The following is a 23,323-nucleotide window of genomic DNA, read 5'->3' on the forward strand; positions in this document are numbered from 1 at the left end:
TGTAAGCCATTCCTTCGGCCTGATGATTAATCCTAATGAATATGTTGCATACGTATGTTTCACGGCTGTCATTAAGCTTCCATTTTAACTGCTCTTCCCCTTTACCCACTCCCACCCATGCCTGCAATCTGCAAACTCTTATTCCCTGTAGGTATTTTGATAGAGAAACAGACAGGTAACGATCCCGATGTCAAGACTGTAAGCCATGCAACTGTCAGTTCATATTGTGTCTGACAGCCATTGACAGCTTGCTTCTTCAATTTTACTAAGATTAATATTCTTCACATGTTTTATTTATATTTACTGATCTTGCTGCAGTGAATTTTTAAAGAGACGTTTTCATGCTAAAGCCCCCTGTTAAAAATTGAATCTGCATTTTCTTCAAAATTTGGGTTTAAATTTCATAATACTGCTTGCGGAATTTTTGCATATTGCTAATGGCATGATCTCGCGTACAATGCTCTATCCATACAGTGGTCAATAAAGCTTATTCCTAAAAACCCCCAGGATCATCATCTGGGAACTTCCTCATCCCTGGAAGCACATCCACACATGGTTAACTTGACACAAGGCAGTAGTTTCACAGAAGACAACTGCTCAGATGCATAAAATTATTCACATGTGCAAGCATTTGAAAGATCCAATTTCTGTAAGAGTAACATTGTCACCAGAGTAATGCCTTTGAGCTTCAAAGTATTCACACCAGCAAATGCCTGCAAGATTAGACTTGGGGCTCTCTGGTGAAGCTCTTGTACTGAGTTTCTTTCCATTTGAGGCAGCTCACCATCTCTCTAGATGCTTGAATTGAAATAGAAACACGTTGGGATGCTGAAATTGTAAATATGATGGGGGAAATTACACTTAAGCCAAAAGAATTTTAAACAAGACAGAAACACTTGGAAATTTGGAAAGAATTTTCTAATTCTATGAACATTTTCATATAAATAGCAATAGGGCATTTAGCCAATTTGTATGAAAATAATGTTTGAAAAATGTAAAATTTATATCTGTGTATATAATTTTACATTCTGTAAATACAAAGACAAAAACTTGATTTCTGTGGTATGTCTGCTTTAAAAGGCATCAGTCAAATCTCCTACTCCTTACTCAAAGATTTTGATCATGCGTCCTATTGGAGTGCAGGCTGACTTATTTGACCCAATTTAAGGAAATTCAGATCCCCATCTTCACACATTTATTATTTGGAAAATTTCCACTTCAGGACTCCTTTTAACCTCTCTCATCTTTCAAACTGCATGTCTCTTAACTTCATAAATTAGACAATTCTGACCTCATCTAACCATGAGATTACAGGATGGTTTATCTCCTTTTTTCCCTTCCTTTCTCTCCAAATCTGTATCATCATGCTTTTCCTATTGCCATGGCAATACAGCTAAGTATACAGAAAAATGCAACAAGCCAACTGCATGTAAAAAAGTTTGCACCAAAACAGAATTGATAACTAAACAAGGGCCATTGCTGATACAGGGTTACTGCAGGGATATTAGTGGCAGGGGAAAATCCCTTTTTATCATCTCTCATTACCAAGCAAAGTGAAAACACAAACAGGGAGACAAGACGTATCAGGATTTCCAGAAAGTCACAGGAAGGGATATCAGCATCAAGTATCACCAGGAACATGGAAGCATAATGCTTCCTTCAGATCATGTGGAGCTCCAGCAGCTTCCAATGAAAATATGGGTGATTTAGCACTTCTTCACCGAAAATAACCCTGCCCTGGACCTCAGAGAGGGGCTGTACTGGTAACTTAGAAACAGTGGCACGAACAATCAAGGGCACAGAAAAATCAATGAGTCCGTGAAAAGCCCCTCCATTTTGCCTAGTAATTCTCTCCATATGCCTACATGTGAAATTAATAGTAATTCGTCCTTCAGTGACAAATCAAGACCACTTTTTAGCCCAAATAATTGTAATAAAGTAGTTAAAACAGAGATGCCTTTGATTGTTCCTAATGTAAGAGGAAAAATTAGATGAACAAGCTGTAGTTTCTCACTTTTTAAATTTGATTTCATTTACATTTTGTTAATTAATTATTTTTTACAGAGTAGAGGTTTGTCTTATTTTCAGCAAAAAGAATGCTGATTGTTCTCCTAGGGATATTATAAGAATGTCAGGGAAAGCCATAAATATTTTATAAAGACTGATAATAGAGTTTTCTGTGCTAAGGAAAAGTCAATGATTTTTGAAAAGGGATACATAATGATTTTCTGACTAACTGCAAAAATGAGATGGCAGTAATTTTAGCATTAGCTAATAAATATTGACATTTGTATTTCAATGAGTGTAATCAGGCTTTTGGTTGGATATGGAAAGTCATGATTTTTTCATCACTATTATTACAAAAGCTTGACTATTTCCACCAAAGATATTAAATAATCTTCGCAGGAAGCCTCAGTAACTTTGAGTAAATCCAGTAAAACTATGCAAGAAATAACATGTGCTCTCTGCATCATATTGAGAGCTCATCTATTTTTCTCTCTCACTTAAAAACAGCATTGTGCAACAGGCATCCTCACACAAAAGCAGTGTGCATGCAAAATGATTTGGTTAAAATGACAGTTTTGGGCATATAGGAAATCTGATGCCCTCAGCATACTTTACCTTGTTTTATCTCATAACTATTCAAATTTACCAGTTAGGGGGAAAAAAAGACCTAGAAAACATCCAGGGGTCACTCAGAGTCTGAAATGTCAGCTCTTATTCATGGTGGTAGCCTATTATTGCAGAGACAGTCAAAAAAGTCATTATTCTGTGATGACTTCTCAGATTTTCAAAACTATTAGTCGCAAAGTTACCACAAAGCCAAGATCCCAAACTGTTTCAGAACTGCTACATTTCTGGTGAAGGATCCCCCTGGGATACCTGGTATTTGATGAATTAAAAATGACATCATTCTTGTTGGCTTTCGGGCTGATAATTACTGTCTGCTGAGAACAGAGCAGTGAATGGTGGCAGAGAGGAGCGAGCTGAAACCCAGCGCTTTGGTTACGAGTTCATTAGCGGACATGTCTGAAACAAACTGACCAGATTTTTAAATTGACTTGTTTTTACAATGCAGACAATTTTCAACAGAAGATTCTGGAGCAGTGACACTGTTTCCTCTAAAACAAAAGTCCCAGTTTCCATGTGGTGTATTTTTCAGGGCAGCACATCTGTCTCCTTGGTTGCCCACTCTTCAAAAGTCTCTCCTGTGGTAGCACGAGCACCCAGTGAGCTGGACTGGGAAGAGAACTGGCTGAAAAGCAACCCATTTTGGATAATCTTTAGCTGGATTAATTTCTTGATCAAGGTGATATTTTTAAGAATAAACCACAGGAGGGGGAAAAACAAGGCTGGCTGGTACAATAAATGCTGCTTGCTGACAGGGAGCCACGACCCCATCTCTGTGAGTGCCACTGCACCATCCTCACTTTGGGCTTGGTGATGTATTTCCAGACTCTGCCCTTTTCCTGGCCCTGGTGCTCCCCTGACCTCCCTGTGACTCAATTTAAAGTCTGAAATCAACCAAAAAAGTAACACAAAAATTAAAAAGGTAAAAAACCCAAAAAAGGCTATTTGTTTAAATTGGCTCAATAAGGGGTAAGATAAGCAGTAGTGCTACTGTACTTCTGTGCATCTCCAACATGTGGCATAGTCCAGGGAAAAGGCAGGACCCTCACCAGCTTGACCAATTTAAACTCCCTTGAAACAGCTCCCTGGATCTCTTGCCAGGGGCTGTGTAATAGAAAGAGGAGCATTTCTGCATCACAATGTTTAGTCCTGGCTTATTTTAAAACATAATGTAAAAAAGGCTTCCTTCCTTTAAAAGCATGGGACTCATGACCCCTTCTTTTATAAATATACATGCACACACAGATACACAGAATATAAATTAATCTGGAAAATGTGTTGATTTATAAGAGGAGGGAAGAGGAAATCTAAACAAACTCATTTAGTCTTGGCAATACCAAGAATGCCAAGGCTAGTTTTCCCCTGCTTGTGGATGAGGAGCTTCAAAGCTTTTGAGGGAGGGACTGGGATTATATTATGAGCTTTTTCACAGTTTAGATGAACTGAGGGTGATACTGGAATTTTAAGGAAAGGTTTTTTCTTCCTATATGATTTTGCATGCTGAATTTTAACAGCTCTGGCAAGAAAGAAGAAAACATATTTTTCCCACTACATCTTTTGATTCTACCAAATGAACTGAGTTTCTCTGGCATTCTTTCTTTTTAAGAAAATTCAGAAGACCAGGCAGTTAAATTTAACCCAGACATAACTCTGCTGATTCAAAATTACATTAAAACAAAGGTCAGATTTGGCCAAACCTTTTAATTGCTCATGACCCCATTATTTTCTGTCCCACTTTTCTCCCCTCTTTACTGGTTGTCCCATTGTTTCACTAGGGATTGACGGTAGATTTACTGCCTCGCAAATACAAGGATTGCTCTTTTGCCCCTTTGCCCCTTTCTCTGATTTAAAAAATAACAACAGAGGGGATGGGTGCAGGGAGAAGCCTCAGGGGAGTTTGTTTGTTTGTTTGTTTGTTCTCAGCATCCCTGTAGGTTGCTAGTGTTGTACCACGAGTTTTTAGGAAGAAATGGGAATACAAGCCAATCGATTCCCTTCATTTCCATTTTCCTGGGACAATGTAAACATCCAATTGCCCTGCGAACTCTCCCATCTGATTTTGTTGGATGTTTTTCCCCTGTTTTTCCCTGTTTATTATAATTTATATACATATTTGTCCTCATGTTATATTTTTGCTGTCAGCTAGAGCTGCAAACAGGTTTTTTACTGCTGTGAGCCCCATGCAGGGGAGCAGGAGTGGGCAGCACCCAGCACGCCATGTCCCCTCCTGTGTTACCAAGTCCCCTGTGCCACAGTGGGATTCACTCCATAAAGAGATCAAGTTCCCACTGGGTCTTCCTCTCCCTTCAGACCTTGGTTTATGACTGTGAGCAGACTGTGGGGGCCAGCACGTCCTGTCACCTCCCTGGCCAGCAAAACCCACCTGGGGGCTGCTGCCATCCCCAGGAGGTCCCGCTCACACGCAGCGGGGTTATGGTTGGTTTCCGCAGTGGCAAATTTTCTACCAACAGATTTCCCACCTCAGAGGCCCCCTTTGGGGGTTTGTATCATCATGAGATAGGACTGACTGGGATTGAATCTGACCTCCTGTTTATGTCCAAACAGCAGTAAAACTGCAGACAAACATAAATAACTCATGCTTGCACCTCCTCTGCTGTGTTGTGATTCCAGAAATGCTGAAACTAGTGTCTGAGCAGTTCGAATCCTGCTTTTAGAGAATTTGAATTGCATCCATTAAATTGCGGCTTTTGCTGAACCTGTCAAGAAGGGTTTCTGCCCCAAATGGAAACTGTCCAAAAAATTATGCATGGCCATTTTAAAGTTATGCAAGGTTAGAAAATACAAACAAAACATGCCAAAACAAAAGAGGGGCAATTGAATGGCTGCAGGACAAAACTGTGAGCTAGGAGAGTCCATTCCCTTCAATTATGTCCACTTAGCCACATGAAATCAGGGCAGTGGTGAGTTGCATGGGGATGAGGTGGGGGTCATCCACTTAACCACAGAAATTTGGATTCCAGTTTTCTAAGTGTTTTGAATCCTGACGTCATTTTAGGCTAATAGCTGGGGTTAAAATAAAATGCTTCATTGAACTAGGTGGGTGTGTGAAATGGTTCTTTTTTTATCTGCTGCTCTGGGGAAAAACAGGAGGACAGGCTGGGATTCAGTGCTCATGTTAGTCGAGGCTGCTGCCTGTGCTAGCAGACAGGTCTCCCAATATCAAGGGCCCATCCTTTTTGTTCCCCAAACACGAGCCACAAGAACTGTGTATGAGAATGTAAAGAAATATTAAGTGTCCTCTGATTAACAGTGGTTTTTTGAGTTTCATGCACTGATGAATTCTGGGGGTGCCTGGGAGACAGTTGTGATTCCTAGCTTTGCTGGATCTGTTGTCTGGGGTCCTTCAAATGAGTAAATCTGCAGAGCCATCAGGAGCTTCTCATTCCTTGGAGCCCTCTTTTCCCCACTGCCCCCCAAACTGGCCCTCTGACATACATTATTGCAGCTCCTGGTTTTTAGTGTTTTTCCCCTTCATTAGCTGAATTCTAAGCTCAGTTAATCTCTGCTCACTGGATTAGTAACAACTTTTTTGTCTTCTTGTGAGCTGCACTTTTTCTGATCTCTAAGTGCCCAATGAGCAAGCCAAAAAAGAAATATTAAGGTTTTCTGGCTATGACTGTGAAATCAGATCAACTATGAGTGACAAATCAGTTTTATTGGTGAAACTTGTTAAATGCAATGACTAATTTTTAATTTATTTTTTTTAAAATTCATTCATTTAAGAATTCTGAAAGGGTTTTGCAGAAAGTCTAAAAAAAACCCCTCCCATCTCTCTATATAAAATGTGTCTCCAGAGAAAATTCTCTCAAAATACAGAAAACAGCCATATAATTTAGAACCTGTGGGTTTAACTTCGACAAGGCATGACAACCACTTTGCAAGCTTGAAGGCGTTTTAGAACCATTGTAAACCAGTAACACTAGGATATTGAAAATTAAGGCTCCAAGTCCAAGTACAAACTGCCTTCCTGTCTACCTATTGCAGCACATGCAATACCTTGTGTTGGAAAACATTCCCTTTCTGTCCAGGGAAGACTGGAACACATAGCTGCAGCAATGTGTTCCAGTCCTGGTGTAATCTGATGAACAACTTTTCAGAAAGGCTTCCAGCAACCTCCTCTTCCCTGTCCCCTGCCACTGCTTCATCTTGGCCTTGGCCCTTACTGATTTGTCGTGCCTTACAGTGAAATGGGTGAGAGAGCTTAATCCCTGAGAAAATCATCATTTATTCTTGTATTTTCTATTTGTTTGTCTATTTCATCCTTCCTGTTTTTTTTGTTTTGTTTTGTTGGGTTTTGTTTGTTTGTTTGTTTGTTTGGTTTGGTTTGGTTTGGTTTGGTTTTGGGTTTTTTTTGTTTTGTTTTCAGGGTATCATGTCCACCATCCAGCCTCCTACACAACCAGGAAAATAGTGGAGGATGGACACAGGACCAGAAGTTGCTGGTGAGGGTTAGAAATTGCATAAGGTAGCTAAAGCATCCTCCAGCTCACTGAAGGCTAGGTAAACACCTTTAGTCCATCTAGTGACCACAGCCTGCTATGGTTACTGTATCTATATTTACCTGAATGTCTGCAACCACTTATTTTCTGCTGAATTGTCCCTAACTTATACCAAAGCAACGTGAATGCAGCCTGTCTGCAGAACACTGCTGCCTGACTGCTGCTTTGACTTGCTTTGCACAGCTGTGAATACAGGGTAGAAGGCAGCAAACAATTACAAGCAGAGTAGCTAAGGATGTTATAAACAATGTCTGTGAGGTTAATTTAAATTTAGCTTACGTTTCTCAAGAGTCATTAATGATAGATTACTTCGCATTCTTAGAAAAGGGGGTGGGGGTGCAGGGCGGGGGGGAGTATCCACGTAAATTGACACTGTTATCAAAACAACAAAAGAAATCCCTGGAGGCCATTTAGATACTGTTGAAACCAGATTTCTAAAATAACCTTAATGGTATTCTTCCCTCTTAGTGTATTAAAGCATGTATGCAGAGGTAACAGCAATAATAATAGAAGACACAAAAGTTGCATGCAAGCAATGTGCTGCGCATTCCTCTTGCTCTTCCTCTTCCTTGGCTTCTCAAAGCACTTAGATATGTGTGCTGCTCTGATGTGACTCCTTTCAAAGGAATAATTGCAGACAACAGACTTCCCTCTGCTTTATTGGCAGCTTCAGGCATTCAAACACTGCAAGGATTAAGTCTTATATCTTGAGGGACACCTTTCTGTTTCTTGTGCTTGGGAAAGTTAGTGGTTATCAGAGATGCATGGGCAGGTGTGTGACTGCTTTAAATATGAAAGATTTTTTGGAATGACTCAGTGTTTATCTTTTAATATTCGGACTTACACTTAAGTTACCCTGAAAACCTTTTTCCCCCCAGATACTCTCAGGTGCAAGGTTCTTTAGGTATCATCTTAACCCAACATCTCTTCTCCATGCTCTGCTCCTTGGACACAGTGCTGCCTGTCACTGCAGAACATAATGGACAAATGCTTCTTATTCTTATTATGTTTAAAATGCATTTTCCAATTATATGAGTATATAACATTTTCTAAACAAATAGTCTAATTTTGTATAGATAGGCAGCTTTCTAATAGGATGCCCCAACTGACAATTACCATACAATTCCTAAGGCCAAGAATCACAAATGTGTCATTAATCTCCTAATGAAAACATCTGATCTCCTCTATGCTTCACTGTAGAAATCCCTGCCTTTTTTCTTTTTTACTTTTTACTAAGTGCAGGTAGCTGATTGTTTTGGACTAATGGAAACAATTAAATCAAAGTCCATGAGACTTTCTTCAGCTGTACGTAATAGAGAAAGGCAGAGTCCTTCCTGCTGGTTAAATTTGTTGCTGCAATGCACAGCTATTTTTATTTCTGTGTAAAATTGAGGTTTTGAAACCTTAAAAATAAATGATGGACTTGTCAGAAGAAAAATACTTGCTTATAAATCAGCACAAATGCAGTGCCTCGTATTTACTTTGTGGTATGTATCTAAATTTGTATTTTGATTCAGAGACTTACCCTGATAGATTAATCTATGTTTAGTGAAAGAAGAAATTCATGCTACCTGTTTCAACAGTGAATTTGCATTAAATAGGATGGGTAAGAGGAAAGCTGAATACCCCATTTGCACATTAAAAGCTGATCATTAATCCTATATTTTAACTCTACAACTGTCAGGAGCTATTATTTCCCAAAGAGCCTGACAGTTCAAGGGATAAACTGGAGTGGGTCCCATTATAAAGGTCTATGAATAGACGTCAGAATAGTTTGCGCATCAAACCCCAAAGGCTATTAGATGTGATACGTTAAGAATCAATTTGTAGCTAAATTAAAATGAAGGGATGTGAACCCTCAGACCGATTTTAATAAAGCAGAAAATTTACCATATAGAGAGGGATTTTAAATAAAAAATTAGACAGATGTAAAGATTTTAAAAAATATGTATTATTAAGCATAAAATAACCCCCAACATTGATTTTCAGCCTAGTGCTTGAAAAACTGTGCCACAGCAACGAGATCAAATAAGGAGAGGTGCTGAAATGCTGCTTTCAAAATTATGTTTTCAAGTGACTCTAGAGTAGATCAATAAGAGAGCTGATAGCTTACGAGCTTCTGAGACAAGTCAACAAATGCAAGGCAAGAAAAGAGGACCAAAGAGCTGTCTTAGTACAAAAAAATTAGTTTCCAACAGGATATCCTGCTGAGTTTTATCTGAGTTCATTAGGCTTGAAGACTGAGATCTGCTAATTCCACATGAAAAGTTCCAGACATTTGCAAAACCAAATCAAATGTGATGCTGTATTTAAGCTTGTTAAGAAGTTGAAGTTAACACTAAAACCTGCTTAAATAGGCTTTCAGGAAATAACGCTGCACAAGCTCTACCGTACTCACCCTTTCAGAAAACCATAAGAAATCATGTAAGCTCCGTGCAGTTCATGTGAAGCTTTTAAGCACCACACTCAACTGGCACTCCAAAAAACAAATGTTGGGAGAAGAACATGATCCCACAGTATGTTATTTTGGTTTTCTCCCAAGGGGTCTCAAATGAAGTCAGGGAATCAGGCCCAACATGTACAATTACAAGGACAGGAGAACAGAACGACTGACAGCTTCACTGTACTGGGAACAACTTTGTTCTCTCTCATTTATTTCTACAATTTCTTGCTCTTAGGTAGTTTATATCCTGAAGTCCTCGAAACAGGATGTGCCTTAAAAATTACACATCTTCCCCTGTCCTCTGAAAGTTAATTGTTGTTTATTATTCAAAGTAGGCTACCGAAATTAGATCTCATAAAAATGGAATGGTTCATTTCCACAGCTGAAAATGGAGCTCCTTGCATACTGAAGCTGGAAGACATGAAGACAAAGAGAAGTTTATTGTAGACAGTTTCCCCTGGTTCTTCTGTTAAAAGCCTGCTGAGACATGAATGGAAATTCCAGAAAACCCCTTACTCTGTACTTCACTGATATCACACATTTTAATATTCCACGGAGGATAGCTGAAATCTCTGTGCTGTGGGTTGTCCATAAGGTCTAGTAAATCATTGTCTCCAATAACTTCAAATAAGCTATTCCTGCCTTTCCTATACTGTTAAATGCAATTAACTATTAACCCCTTCCCCACCATTATTTTATCATTTCAAACTGGATGCAAGCTACTTATAGACACATGGACATGTGAATGTAAAAATTAAAGGGACTAGGCTCTTTACTGTGTTCTTAAGTCATGTAGACAAACTAATGTAGAAAGTTCCAATAGTGAGGATTCCAATACTCGGTCTGTTCACTCGGCCCCTTGTATGTGTGCTTTATGGTATCATCTTTAATTGCACGGCCACATAATAACTTCATTCAAATGCTTCTCTCCAAAAGAAATAATTAAATTTTTCATGAGCTTTTCCGTGGTGACCAGTTCTGCAATATTTCAACGCTTCATGAACATAAATTAATTTATCTCCCTCTTGGCAGTTGCTGTTGGAACTCATCCCAACGTTACTGCTTTGAGTTCGTAGTGTAGTGAAATTTTGGCTTTGCCCATGTAATCTACCCTAGAATAATATATTCGAGCATGGAATAGTGGGACACTGTAGTCTATAACTGAGGACGTGGCATATGTGGTTCAGTTAGCGCTACCAGCTGTGAGAAACCTGAGCATCCTCAGTTACTGCAGAATCTTAGAATTGAAGAGGTAGTGATGGAGCATGTGCAAACTGTGATTTTTCACAGACTTATAACACAGCCAAATGTGTAACGAGAATAGCAAAAAGCAAAGCCCTAGCATAGGGAGACTTCAGATTTTTCAGACTCTGGCTTCAAATTGTGAAGGTGCTAGAACAATTCCCAGAGAAAATCCAGACTGTTTATCGATAAGCAAAACAACCTGCTTTCTGTTTCAGAAACAGCTAAACAGTTTTGGCTGAAATTGTCATTAGCATTTGGGCCTAAATTAGATGCTGAACAAAATGACAGCAGAGATGGCTAAACTGATAAAATTTAGCTGTCTGTGAAGACAGGCTTATAAAGGTAGAGCATGAGGCACTTTTTCCTTTTCACAGTGCGCCTACACAAATGTGCAATAATCTCATAATGTCGTGAGTTTGAGATGATGTGTGTGTGTGCGTGTATTTGCACGTGGTTGGAAATGTGCTTGTGCAAATATACACAGAGAGATCAAATGTTTTGTCATGTTCAAGATTAGCACCTATAGATAGGCACCGTGTGTAATTCGGGATCAGTTATGCAAGCACACAAGCCTTCTGCTAGTGAGCCACTCAGCAACAACGCTACCTCCGACTGCAGTCAGAACAGGACAGTCAGGATCATAATCTTATTAAAGGAGAATAGATGCAGAAATCATGTCCTACTTTTGTTAAATGCAGCACTGGTAGGTTACACAGCTTGCACACGGTTTGAAATGCTCGTTGTGTGCCTGGCTTGCAAAAATGATTTGATTCATTTGCGAAATTCTAAATTTTGCCATTAACAGAGTTTTCTCTCTTAGGCCTCTAAATCCAGGTCTATATTAAAAAAGTAGGCTTGTGTTTATCATCTGTAAGAAGTTCTTGTTGTCTTTTTTTGCAGAGAGCCAAGTGTAATCACCACAAGAGGAAACAATCCAGTTCAGCAGCAGCCTCAGCAGGAAAGCTGACTGCCAGGTGCATGAAGTGTAAGGATATCTGTGCTGGCTATGTACGCACCAAGGGTTTGATTTGCATTAAAACTGCGCTGAGTTGCAGGGAAAAGAATGGAAGGGAGGACAGGTAGGCACCTACCCCACCACCATCTCTCTGCCTGCTGAAAAGGTTTGGGTTTCATGGCAGAAACACAAATACAGAGTGAAGATAAATAATTAAAGCCTGGCATAATGGACCAAAGTAATTTCTTGCTATTGGGAGAGTATTTTTTGTGTATGTGTGTGTGTGCTAAAGATGAAGCTCATTTTGAAAAATTTAAATGTGTTAAAGCATTCTAGCATTTCTTCCAGTATTGGCAGAACTTGTATTACCTTGGGAAAAAAAAAAAATTGCCCAACACCACTGAGCACATGGGCTTATCTGCAACCTAATACTGTTATTGTAAGGGTTTGTACAGCTCACTTCCTGCCTTTAGGCTTACACACCAGGATATTTAAATTGCAAAGACAATGAAGAAATAAGGCAAAATGCTTCTGATACTAAAATTTTTCTAGTTGTTCTAATTCCCCATGAAGTGAGTCGGTGAATTAATCAGTAAATACAAGGTCATTCCTGGAAATAAACTACAGATAAACTAAAGGCAGCAAGGCAGGTTCAGGGTTTATCAGCTGTCTCACTATGCTGTGAAAAGCGTGGAATGAGTATAATGGCAGCTACTACCCTTTACTGCTGTTAACTGCCTGTCACTGTTTCATTGTTAACTTGGTCTTCAGGGTTTAATATCTCACCTGTATCAAATTGCATCAGGTCAAAACTTGGCTCACAAGTGTGTCTGGGTTGTACTTTAAAAAAAAACAAAAACAAAAAAACAGGAAAAAATTAAATTTTATCAACCAGAGCTGGGATGAGGACTATTTTTTTTGAAATTACTTTATTGATATTGATATTTTTTCCTATTCACTTCCCAAATCTAAACACAAACCAACATTTAACTTTTCATTGAAAAATCCTCTAAATATAATTCAATTGGTCCAATTAATCTTTTCGTTAATATTCAGTTTGTATTGACGGAGATATTTTTATCTTAGAGGTCTTTATCTGAATGGGCTCTTCCTTCTTACACTTTCCTGATCTACTGTCTTGGAGCACTGCAGGAAAACCTGAGCTGGATATCCAGACCTTGTTTTTTTCCTCTGGTGCACGTTTGGGACAGAGGCTCTCTTCCATTCAAAGGATCCTTATTCTCTTTCAGCTGGGTGACTGACTCTAGTTACGCAGCCAACTCAGAGGTGTAAAACTCCTTTCACCCAAGATTGCTGAATGGATATAACCTTTGCTATGTGAAGTACAAATGCCATACACAATTCCAAGCACAGGTACCAAGCATGACTTGTGCCACGGTTTGCTCCGCCAGGGTCAGCAGAGGTCTCAGGGTATTTCATTACAGCAGTAGTGAGCACAGCTCTCTGAAAGTACTGGCCCATTTTGCAGCTACAAGAAAATGAGGCTCAGAGAGAAGAAAAACTGGTTTATGCAGTGAGTGGAGTGCCCTCCCCAAACCCAGTATATATGGCTGCAGTGGGGATCAGAGCCAGCACAGTGCTTTGGGAGCAGGGCAGAGATGTGTTATTCCTGCATCCCCTGCTGTGACAGCTTCAGTGATACCCAGGGAGAGGGGACTGTGGCACACACCACCCTGCTGACAGGGAGGTGCAGATGCAGCCACAGGCAGCCAGTAATTGCCTGGGATTGAGATCAGCCACATCAGCTCTGCTCCGTGGTGCAGTCCTTCCCCTCACTTACCTGTGCTGCATGGGGTGAAAAGAGGATGAGTCCTACAAACCCTTACTAAGGACTAAGTATCCACTAAGTGAGCAGTTTGAGTGAAATTCAACTTGGATTAATAGCTGGAGTTCTAAACCCGTTTTGCATTAGTGATGAAAAAAAGGCGTTAGTACATGGATGAATGTAACTTATTCATGGGTTTATGGGCCCTAAGGTCAGGGAGTGAAGGACTCTGCAATAGCTTTGATGGTTACATTCTTCCTTTCATATCTCTGATTAAGTTTAAGTGTAAAACTCATGGAATTTCCCATTAACTGTACATCTGAGGAAGCTGCTGAATGCACTTATGCAAGTCCAGATAAGAAATTTAAGTTATACAAACTAGTCACACATCCCCTTGCTTTTTGATAAAGCAGAAGAAGGACACAGGGATTGTATGTGTGCTAAATAAATGACATCGGATGAAGTAATGCCTTTTTTGGAAATTTTCCACTTTGCATTTGGAAGTCAGGAGCATCTGGAAAACCACATTTTTTTGAAATATGGTGGGAAATTATTAAATAAGAATGTTCCTGTCAGTCTCTTGCGTGCAAATCTTGCAGGGTCTGGAAATTACCAGTGAACTTTGGAGAGAATTTTACCCTTAATATGGACTAAACACATTTGGTAGTCAAGGAGAAAACACTTGGCTACCAACCAAGCAAATACTTCCTTTTAAAAATGTTCTAGTGAGCAAGTGAAAAATGAGGTCATTCATGCAAATATCCCATTCACCAGCACTTTTTTAGTAACCAGATTATGGATACTACGCCTGCCCTACAGCAGAATGGTATGAACTTGGGAGAAAACTCTTGAACATAAACTTAATGTAGTTATATATTCCTTGCAGAAGCACTTGTGAATGAAGTCAGAAGTGTGCAGAGCTGGTGTTAATGCTCTGCCAAGTAGCATTCTCCAAAAAAAGCAAAGGTGGGAACACGGGAGCAGATGTAGAGCCAGGCAGTGGGTAGCCAAAACTACCGGCTTTGTCCCAGGTCCCACAGCAGAGCTCCTCCTGGCTGTGACCTCAACAGCCACCTCTCTTTAGTCCCTGCAGCTTAGGGCAGCAGTTTGTGTTCAGCAGTTCACACCAGCTTCCAGTTGCTGGCCTCTCACAGACTTGGCACTGGAACCACCACAACATTCATTTGGGTTACAAGGCAGGAGAGCACTTCCAGAGGGCTCCTGGCTCTCTTCACAGCCCTTTGACCCCTTCTTCCTACCCATGGTGTCTCTCCTGTGGACTAAAGATGTAGATGCTTGAGTTGTGCCAGTTCTACCTGCTGGAGCCTTCATGGAGTTAAGCACCAAATGGCTACCCAAGTCTCTTAAATTCGTTAACACAAGTAAACAAACAAATCAACACACACTTTAGCCTTAGTGACTGACACCAAATGGAGTTGACGGCACACACGCACATGCATCCTTCTTCTCTGGAGAGACAAAACATTGGCTTGGACAATACTAACAGCATCATTCTGTGAGCATTTTTGGCAGCGTTGTTACCACAGTTATTTTGCAATCTATTATTTTTATTACCCCAACTTCCATCAAAATAAATAGGATCCTGGACTCCTCAGATGATGGAGGGATTTGGCATGAAATGTTCTTATGTCTTAGGGAAAAATATGTGGAATTATGCACAGCAACATACTTCATAGCAATAAAAGTATGACTAGTGCTATATCTTGTATTGCAAGAACATTGTCATACTAGTGATGTGAAATGCGGATCTATTGCATTTGACTTTATAAAGCATAACCCTTTTATTATATAAAGCCCCTAGGAGCAAACAGGATGTTTGCACCATTGATATTAATGGGATCCTTTGCAATAAAACCAGTTCTTCGGAATCTTTTGAACTGCAGAAGGAATCTAAGAGTTGCTGGCGTATGTGATAACTGCTTTATTGAGTGAGTACATCTCTGCTTTTGTCAGAGAAGCAAATGAAAATGTAAATAGAAGGGAAAAAAAAAAAAAAAACCAAAATAGATAAGGTATTGCTCCACAAGAACATTCAAAACAAAGAAGTATCTTCCAAATAGCCTGTTCTCTTCAGGAAGCTAGATAAGTGTTTTAGAATAAAAGTGCTGCTTATTCCTGAATGAGGCACCCACATAGGGAGCTGCTTTAGTTTGGTTATTCTGCAAACAATTCCGATAGCAAAAGCTCTGCCAGCCGGCTTCCTTGGAGAGGAGGGGGGAGGAGGTCTTCACTACATTAGGAGCCTTTTGTTGGTCTGATATGGCTATATTCCTCATCACACTGGTGTTCAGCAGGGTTTCCAGGATAAAATAGAAATCCAAATAGAAATCCAAATACCCCTTTCTGTCTACTTGAAAGTTTGTTCTGATTTGAACAGAATTTGTGTACTTACCAGACAATTGAATGGTGTAGTTTAACACTCAGCCTTTTCTGTGCTCGTTTTAAAACGCAGAGGGGGGAAAGCAAAGGGGATTATACTGTAGGAAACAGAGAAGCAAAAGTGCATTGCATATGACTAAAATATCTTCAAATCCTCACCACAGAAGTTTCTCAAAACCTTGCCGTCTCTAAGTAAGGTCTTTGTTGACATGAGTGCCTTGCTTGTTACTGAATGCTCCGGGTTTATTAGCTTTAGAGTTTAACGGGGGGGGGGAAAAAAGGCAAATGCCCCACAAAATCTGTAGTGGACCAACTCCCCTAACTCACTTCTGTCTTTCAAACGCTATGAAAGCAACAAATGAGAAGCTGCCTGCAACTTGTTGTTATAAGTCAGGGTAATTTTATGCCGATAATTTTATGCTAATGATCCTGAGTGTTTGTTTCAGCCTCTTTCTCTCACAAAAACAAATTCAGTTGGTTGATTTGTGGATCCAAACGTGATAAAAGGAATCATGAATTTTTTGTGATTTATGAGGAAATTAGAAAAATGGCCAATTTGGCACAAAGCTGTGCAGGGAAGAAAAATGGTCTATCATCAATGAAAGAAACCATGGGAAGTTTTTGGGAGAGTTCCTGTTCTCAAAATAATTTTTCCCAAAATTCTGCATATTTATTATGACTTATACTGTTGCAAGCTACTGCAGCTTCAGATGTAATCATTGTACTTTTACTCATTTTTAATTTATGCCAGTTCAGAAATACAACTGGCACACACATTTTCAGGAGTCGTAGACACACAGGCAACATCTTAGCTTCCCACCCCAATCTAGTATTTCCTGATTTTACTTTAGGATGTGGGCAGTAGTATGCTAAAACTAGGCTAATGACACACCTTTCTGATTTGAATGAGATCCAGAAGGTAGAAAAAAGGTTTGGAGGCTTCTGAATGCCGAGTTTTTGTCTGGCTCTGAAAGGTTAGAAGGATCTGGCAAACTTTTACTCCAGTCTGTGAATGGATCTGTGTGGACGGACCTCGGTGTAAGTTGCAGCATCTCTGCAGCAAGGCAATAAACTCTGGGATTTATACTCTAAAGCATCTCTCTCATCTGCAAGTTCCTGTGTGCTTTCAGCCAAGTAAATATCTGATGCTGGTTAACTTTTACTGTTTCTTCTGCTGCTCGTCATTGCAGATCCACGTCTGAGCGCTTATGGCATATTATGTTACAACCAACCAACTAACTTCCTCTCAAACGTGTTACTTCTACTCTGTTGCTTGTGATATTGATGGCTATTTTGACCTTTGCAGGTCTCTAATTACTGAAGCCTTAAAACAGTACACATCAGGTAAAATATTCTCTTTTTGAAGTTCCTTTTTCCTTGCATGCCTGAGCTGAAAGACCATATAAACTAAGATTATTCAGCCACTGTAGACCACTGCACAGAATGTCAAGGGAAATTTTGTTAGTGAGGACAAGTGACTGTTTTGTTCCACTTTTACTTTTGAGGTATTTTCTACTCAGCAGAAGATAGTACAATGATGTATTTGCCATGCCGTTCCATAAATCATTTAAATTCTTCTCCTTGCAAAGCTCCAGAACTGAACATTTGTGAAATTATTTTTTTTTTCTGTAGTCCATTATTTAAAGTTTGTGTAACAGCCCCAGATAACACATTGTTTAGAGCAGGCAACCAATTTCCCCAGTTTTACCAAGTGGCGCACTCGCTGTAACATCACCGGTCATTTTTAGCTATTGTACGTCTTTGTCTGGTCCAGTTAGAAAAGCGCACAAGCACTCCAGTACTATCAGTTATGCTTGGAGGAACATAAGAAGGGCGAGGGGGAGGGGAGAGGAGAGGAGGCGACACAAACTCAGAAATATCCCGTTTTTCTTCTTTGGGAGAGCACGGCCTGCTAACAGCCAGGTCCAGCCTGCCAGAAAATCAGTGTACTGCAGTATTACTATCGGTAGACAGAATGGAAAATCCTAAGCCACAGATATATGCCCTCTCAAAGATCTCTGTCTCAAGTAAAAAAAAAAAAACAAACAAACCTCTTAAAAGTCGCATCCTTATTGAATTTGTTTTCCTTGAAATTAATTTTACTTTGTGGCCTAGTTCTTTTTTATTTCTGAACCTTCTATGGGCCACATCTGTGGAAGTCTGATCAACTATTCTGAAACCAGCTGCTGCTGAGATGCTTTCAGTTAAGCTGAAATTAAGAACAGGTTTGTGGGCTCCCTACCTGCTGTGAAGCCGTGATGTAGTTTATAAAATTACATATGGGTGAGAAAATCTGACTGCCAGGTCTGGAAAAGTTGGTACATTTTGCATGAACCTAAAATAGCCATGTACATTGAGGCTGTACTTATTTGCAATATTAACTTTTTCTGCTCTCTTCCTCAGTGTCATTGTAAAAGCAATATTGGATAATTCAGTTTAAAAAAATGTGGGTTTGAGAGGATCAAAGCACGAAAAATCAAAATCAGGCTATATCCTAGCAACTGTGTTGGCGGTAGGGGCAAATATGAAAGACATTAGAGTTAAAAATGTTGATTCTTCAAGAAAGGTCTCCAGATTATTTCTGCTATAAGGAAAAGCTCATTACATGCCATAAATGAGATGATGGAAACAAATACCAGTCATCTTTTATCATTGATGCAATTACATGGATAGCAAGGGGACAACTTGCATGAGTAGAAAGTAAAGAGGTTATGACCACATCCTGACACCTGATACAATTTGTCAACAGATATGACCAAGTTGCTTATTGCTGTTACACATTAAAAGACACGACAGATCATGAAATATGTGCGCCTCTCCAAATGGAAAAATATTTTCAAATTCGTTCGCTAGATTTATGCCACTAAATTAACAGGGAGCAAGAGCTTGACCTCAATCCATGCAGACCCGGAGGATGCTGGTGTGCAAAACTTTGATGGGTGGGGGTGTGTTTTCATAGTAAAAACTCTGGAAGCAGCCTGACGCTGCTCAGCTACTGAGGCAGGATTAGAAAGGAGAGAAAGATTGTTGTGATGCACATCAGAAGTCAATGTATTTAATCCAAGTGTATGAGCTTGCTATTAATTGAAGCCATTTTGTTTCAGAGTGAAATTTGTGCCACCCACAGAAACTGCGGAAGCACACCAGCGTTAGAATGGCCCATTTTAACTGGAGTCAGAAATGTCAGTTTCTTTTTTAAAAACATAACTGAAAATGCTTCTGTGTGGTGATCTGCAGACATAGATGGGTATTACAGTTGCCTGTGCCTTCCAGTTGGTTACTTCTGCACGTGTTTTTTGTATCTCTAGATACACCAAGAAAAAGTGTGGTTTAGAATGCAAAGAGTTAAAGGTTATTTGTCACCAGTTGGTGTGCTCTTTTTTCTGATCAAGCACGGTTTGAGAGCAAAATCTCTGTTTCAGATTTAAATAGAATTTCACATAGATTTGTATTAACTGAAAATATTAATTGGCACAAAATCTGAGTAACTCCGGGCAAGCACACAGAAAAAGAGACTGAGTCCCCTAGATTACATTTCACAGACTGTATTTGTGTATGTGACATGTACACACACACATATGCACACACACATATATATGAAATGTAATCCAAACTTGGCTTGTTTGCCTGTCTTGACGTATTTATCTATGCTTTCAGCCTTGCTTTTACAGAGATGGCGTTTTTCCTCACTACTCTACCACAGTGTTCCTCGGGAACCTTTTCTTATCTAAACTTCCACCAATCACTCCTAAGGCTAAGTTATGCAGACAAGTCATCGCACAGAATTTCATCAAACTGCCATTTTCCCTAACTTGAGAAAGCCTGGTCCCAAACGCTGAACAAATAATTTATTAGACCATAGCAAAAGTAAATAAATGCTTTCCTGCTCCAAGTATTTCATTAGCCAGAATTATTATACATGCAAGTCTATAAATAGTAAAAAACGTATTGAGCCATTAATATCGCTGACATTCTCATACAAAATACTGTAATTTAAAGAATTTGAAACTGGAGGACATCTCCTGGAAGATTTCTGGGAAAGATAAAATGAGTAAACTGTCTGCAAACAAATTAGTCACCCATGGAAATGGTACATTACTAACGAATTGAAAATTAAGAACATCATCTCTACCTGAAATTTCTCATGACATCGATGATACTATGCAAATATATCCTGCATATCTTTTGAATCTATTAATTCTTACCCTGTTTCAGGTTTGCTTTTAAAACCCAGAAGTGCTGGGCTCAGCAGAAGAAATGTGAGAAAATCTCCTATTTAAAATTACATGGACAGAGGAACTCTGCTGGTGACTTTCCGTGAAATTAATATACCGCTTGATTGTTTTTAAGGTCTCTGCATCTTCTGAATTTTTAATTGCCTTTCCATTAAAGTGGAATACCCCTCGTGTACTAAGCTTGAGATGGGTTCTCCAGTCCTTTCATCCCTGTAGCCTCCTATTTTCTTGCAAGAACAAGGAGTATAGGACTGGGCCCTATGGAAGCAAATATGGAAAATATCAAGCATTTTAAGCATTACTCTGTCAAGTAATAGAGCAAGCACTGTGTTGTGTATTCTCATGTTTTACTGTCTAAGGAAAAGAATCTGTACAGACTCCGAGAGAAAAGGAGTAGGTCATAAAAATCACATTTTTAGGTAGAGGAGATGAGAAGTCTCATGCACCTTTCATTGCTCTGACTTGTCAATTTTCGCCATATGGAAATTGTTAGCTTAATACTGTAGTTCTAAATACTGCCCAGGAATGCTGATTTATAATGGATTTCTTACTCTTTGTGTAAAGAAATGCTAAAGTGCTATATAAACTGTGATTAGAGAATCTACACGCCTGTGTTTGTTATAGGCGTGTGCCTGGGGTGGATTCTTCAGGCTCAGAGAGGTGACATCTGCTCTGGTCCATTCACAGGTAAATCTGGCACCAGTAAACTCAGAATTCCCACAAAATGCTGCACTTCTGGAGCAACTGGGAACCGAATTTGGCCTGCAATTGAAAAAGTGTGAAGGAAAGATGCTGATGCATAAGGGGCAAAATCCAGACATTCCAGATGCGTTATTTACTATGGAGGCACTTAAAGACACCTCCCATTAATGTAACAAAGCTGCTTTTGAAGAATAGGACACGTGCATTTTTTAAAGTGCGTCCTCTCTATATTTTGACCAGCTGCTATGCGCGTCTAGTTATTTTTTTTCTGTAAATTAGAATTAAATTTGATTGTCCCAAATACATCCCACTCAGGCATTCATGCTGAAAGCAGCAACAATTGTCAATGACCTTTAACACGCCTGCTATACAAATTAGTGCAGATCATTAATCACACATAGCTTACATTTTATGATTCGTGTATCCTTCATTACCAACTTTCCCCTCTCGCTCGCTGCCCCCCACCCCCACCCCTTCCCTTTATTCCGAGGGTTCTTGTAATAAGCACTGGAAAGGGCAGGATTTCAAGCCTCCCCCCGCCCCAATTTTGCTCTCATTGCCGAAGCCGTTCGCGTCCCAAGTGCAAGAGGGAGGGAGCGCGGCCGGTGCGCCCGGGAAGGGCCGGGCCGGGGGCGGCTCCGGCGGGGAGCTCAGAGCCGGGGTGCCCGGGGGGCGGTGGGGTTGTGCCGGCCCGGGGCGTCGAGATAACACCCTCCCTCCGTCAAAAGTGCTCCGTGTCAACTGTACGTCATCGCACATTACGAGACAAAGAAAGAAAGAAAAAAAAAAAAAAAAAAAAAAAAAAAAAAAGAAAGAAGACGAAGAAGGAAAAAAAAAAAAAAAAGGCTCCATCCACACCCTTGATGTCTAGTACCGAGCGTTAAATTAGGCTTCCCAGCCATAGACTAAACACACTCCCCTCGCCTGTGGCACACACAGATTTGGCGTGATTAAACCAAGCTTCGTAAACAGGCAGGAAAACAAGAATTGAACTTTTCAGCCATAGGAAGGGGGGAAGGGGAGGGGGGGGAGCGTTGGGTTTTTTTGGTGTGTGTTTTGTTGTTGCTTTTTTTTTTCTTGTTTTCTTATTTTTTTTTCTTTCTATAGCCATATGGCAGATTGATTTGTTCGGAGGTCTTTCAACTTCCCCAGCGTGGCTGTTGAACAGTATTCCTCTTTGATCTTGATTGAGGACTTTAATGTTGTTGTTTCTGCGCATTTCAATAGATCCATAAATATTTTACCAGTGGAATTCGCCCAAAAAAAAAAAAAAAAAAAAAAAAAAAAAAAAAAAAAAGAAAAAATAAAGTTTCTCATAGAAATGCATCTGGGGCAACTGCAGCCCGCACCTTTCGCAGCGGAGAAGGTACGTGGGAACCGGGGCGGCGGTGGGCAGAAGCACCGCCACTCCGCGCCCGCACGACGCGGCGCCCGCCTTCCTCCCCCCGCGCTCCCGCAGCGCCCGGGGCCGGCGGCACCCGCGCCCCAGCTTTGCCCCGCGCGGACAATGGTCCCCGCCGTGCGGGCCGGGCACCGGGCGCACCGGCGGCCGCCGGGGGACGCGCGGCGGCGGCGGCGGGGCGGGCGGGGCGCGGCGGGGGCGGTGCGCGGGGCGCGGCGGGGGCCGGCGGGGCCGCCCCCGCCCGCGCCAGTGGAGCCGCTCGGCGGATCATGTGCAGCGCGGCGCCGCTCGCATGCGGCGCGTGGTTTCACCTTCAGCGCGGCTCGGCGCGCCCTTCCCCGAACGCCGCCGCCGCCGGCCGCGCAGGAGGTGAGGGGCGGCGGGAATGGCCCGGGGGGCGGGGGGTCCTCGGGCTGTGCCCCTGGGGGGGAAAAAAAAAAAAAAAAGCCCTCAACTTCGCGCATCACCCCCGGGTACGGGGACCGTCCCCCCGGTCATCGGAGCAGCTCCAAAATGGTAACTTTGCGCTGTTCCGCGAGGAGGAGGTCGGGTTTGCTGCAGTGGTGGTGCCGGGGGGTGGGGGAGCCCTGCGGGCTCCGGCAGCCTTTTGGCTTTGTACGCTCCGTCAGGGGCGTTGAGGGGGCCGGATCGCGATATTAATCCATTAGGAGACAAAGAACAAATTGCCGCACTTTAAAGTGAAAAGCTTCGGCTGAAGAAGGTGGGTGATGGGTCGTCGAGCCCCCGGTAGCCACTTCAGTTATTAACAGTGGTTGTGCCCCCCCTTTCTCCCCCCGCCCCGCTGATGCTGATCCAGCGTGTGCGTGAAATGCCCGATGTGGGGCTGTGTCCGTGTGTGTCCCCCCTTGTTGGCGAGTCGCTCTCGGTTCCGTGGCGAGTCGGTCGCTGCGTGATCCCCGTTAGAGAAGTACACAGTTTATCAAAGGAAGTTGGGGGTGGGCGGGCAGAGAAAACAATTATTCACATATAGACTGCGAGGAGGA

At 41.2% G+C, this 23,323-nt stretch overlaps 1 protein-coding gene across 1 annotated transcript in view; it reads left to right on the plus strand.

Moving 5' to 3' along the window:
• The first annotated feature begins 22,620 nt into the window (after positions 1-22,620).
• The window catches only part of ZNF516 (zinc finger protein 516), a 99,511-nt gene continuing 98,808 nt past the window's right edge, over positions 22,621-23,323 (plus strand). The window contains exon 1 of the mRNA XM_066328138.1: positions 22,621-22,688. The gene's annotated coding sequence lies outside the window, so the exon portion shown is untranslated. The remainder of the gene's footprint in view (positions 22,689-23,323) is intronic.

The sequence above is a fragment of the Sylvia atricapilla genome, chromosome 1 (assembly GCF_009819655.1).
Source record: "Sylvia atricapilla isolate bSylAtr1 chromosome 1, bSylAtr1.pri, whole genome shotgun sequence".
Lineage (NCBI taxonomy): Eukaryota > Metazoa > Chordata > Aves > Passeriformes > Sylviidae > Sylvia > Sylvia atricapilla.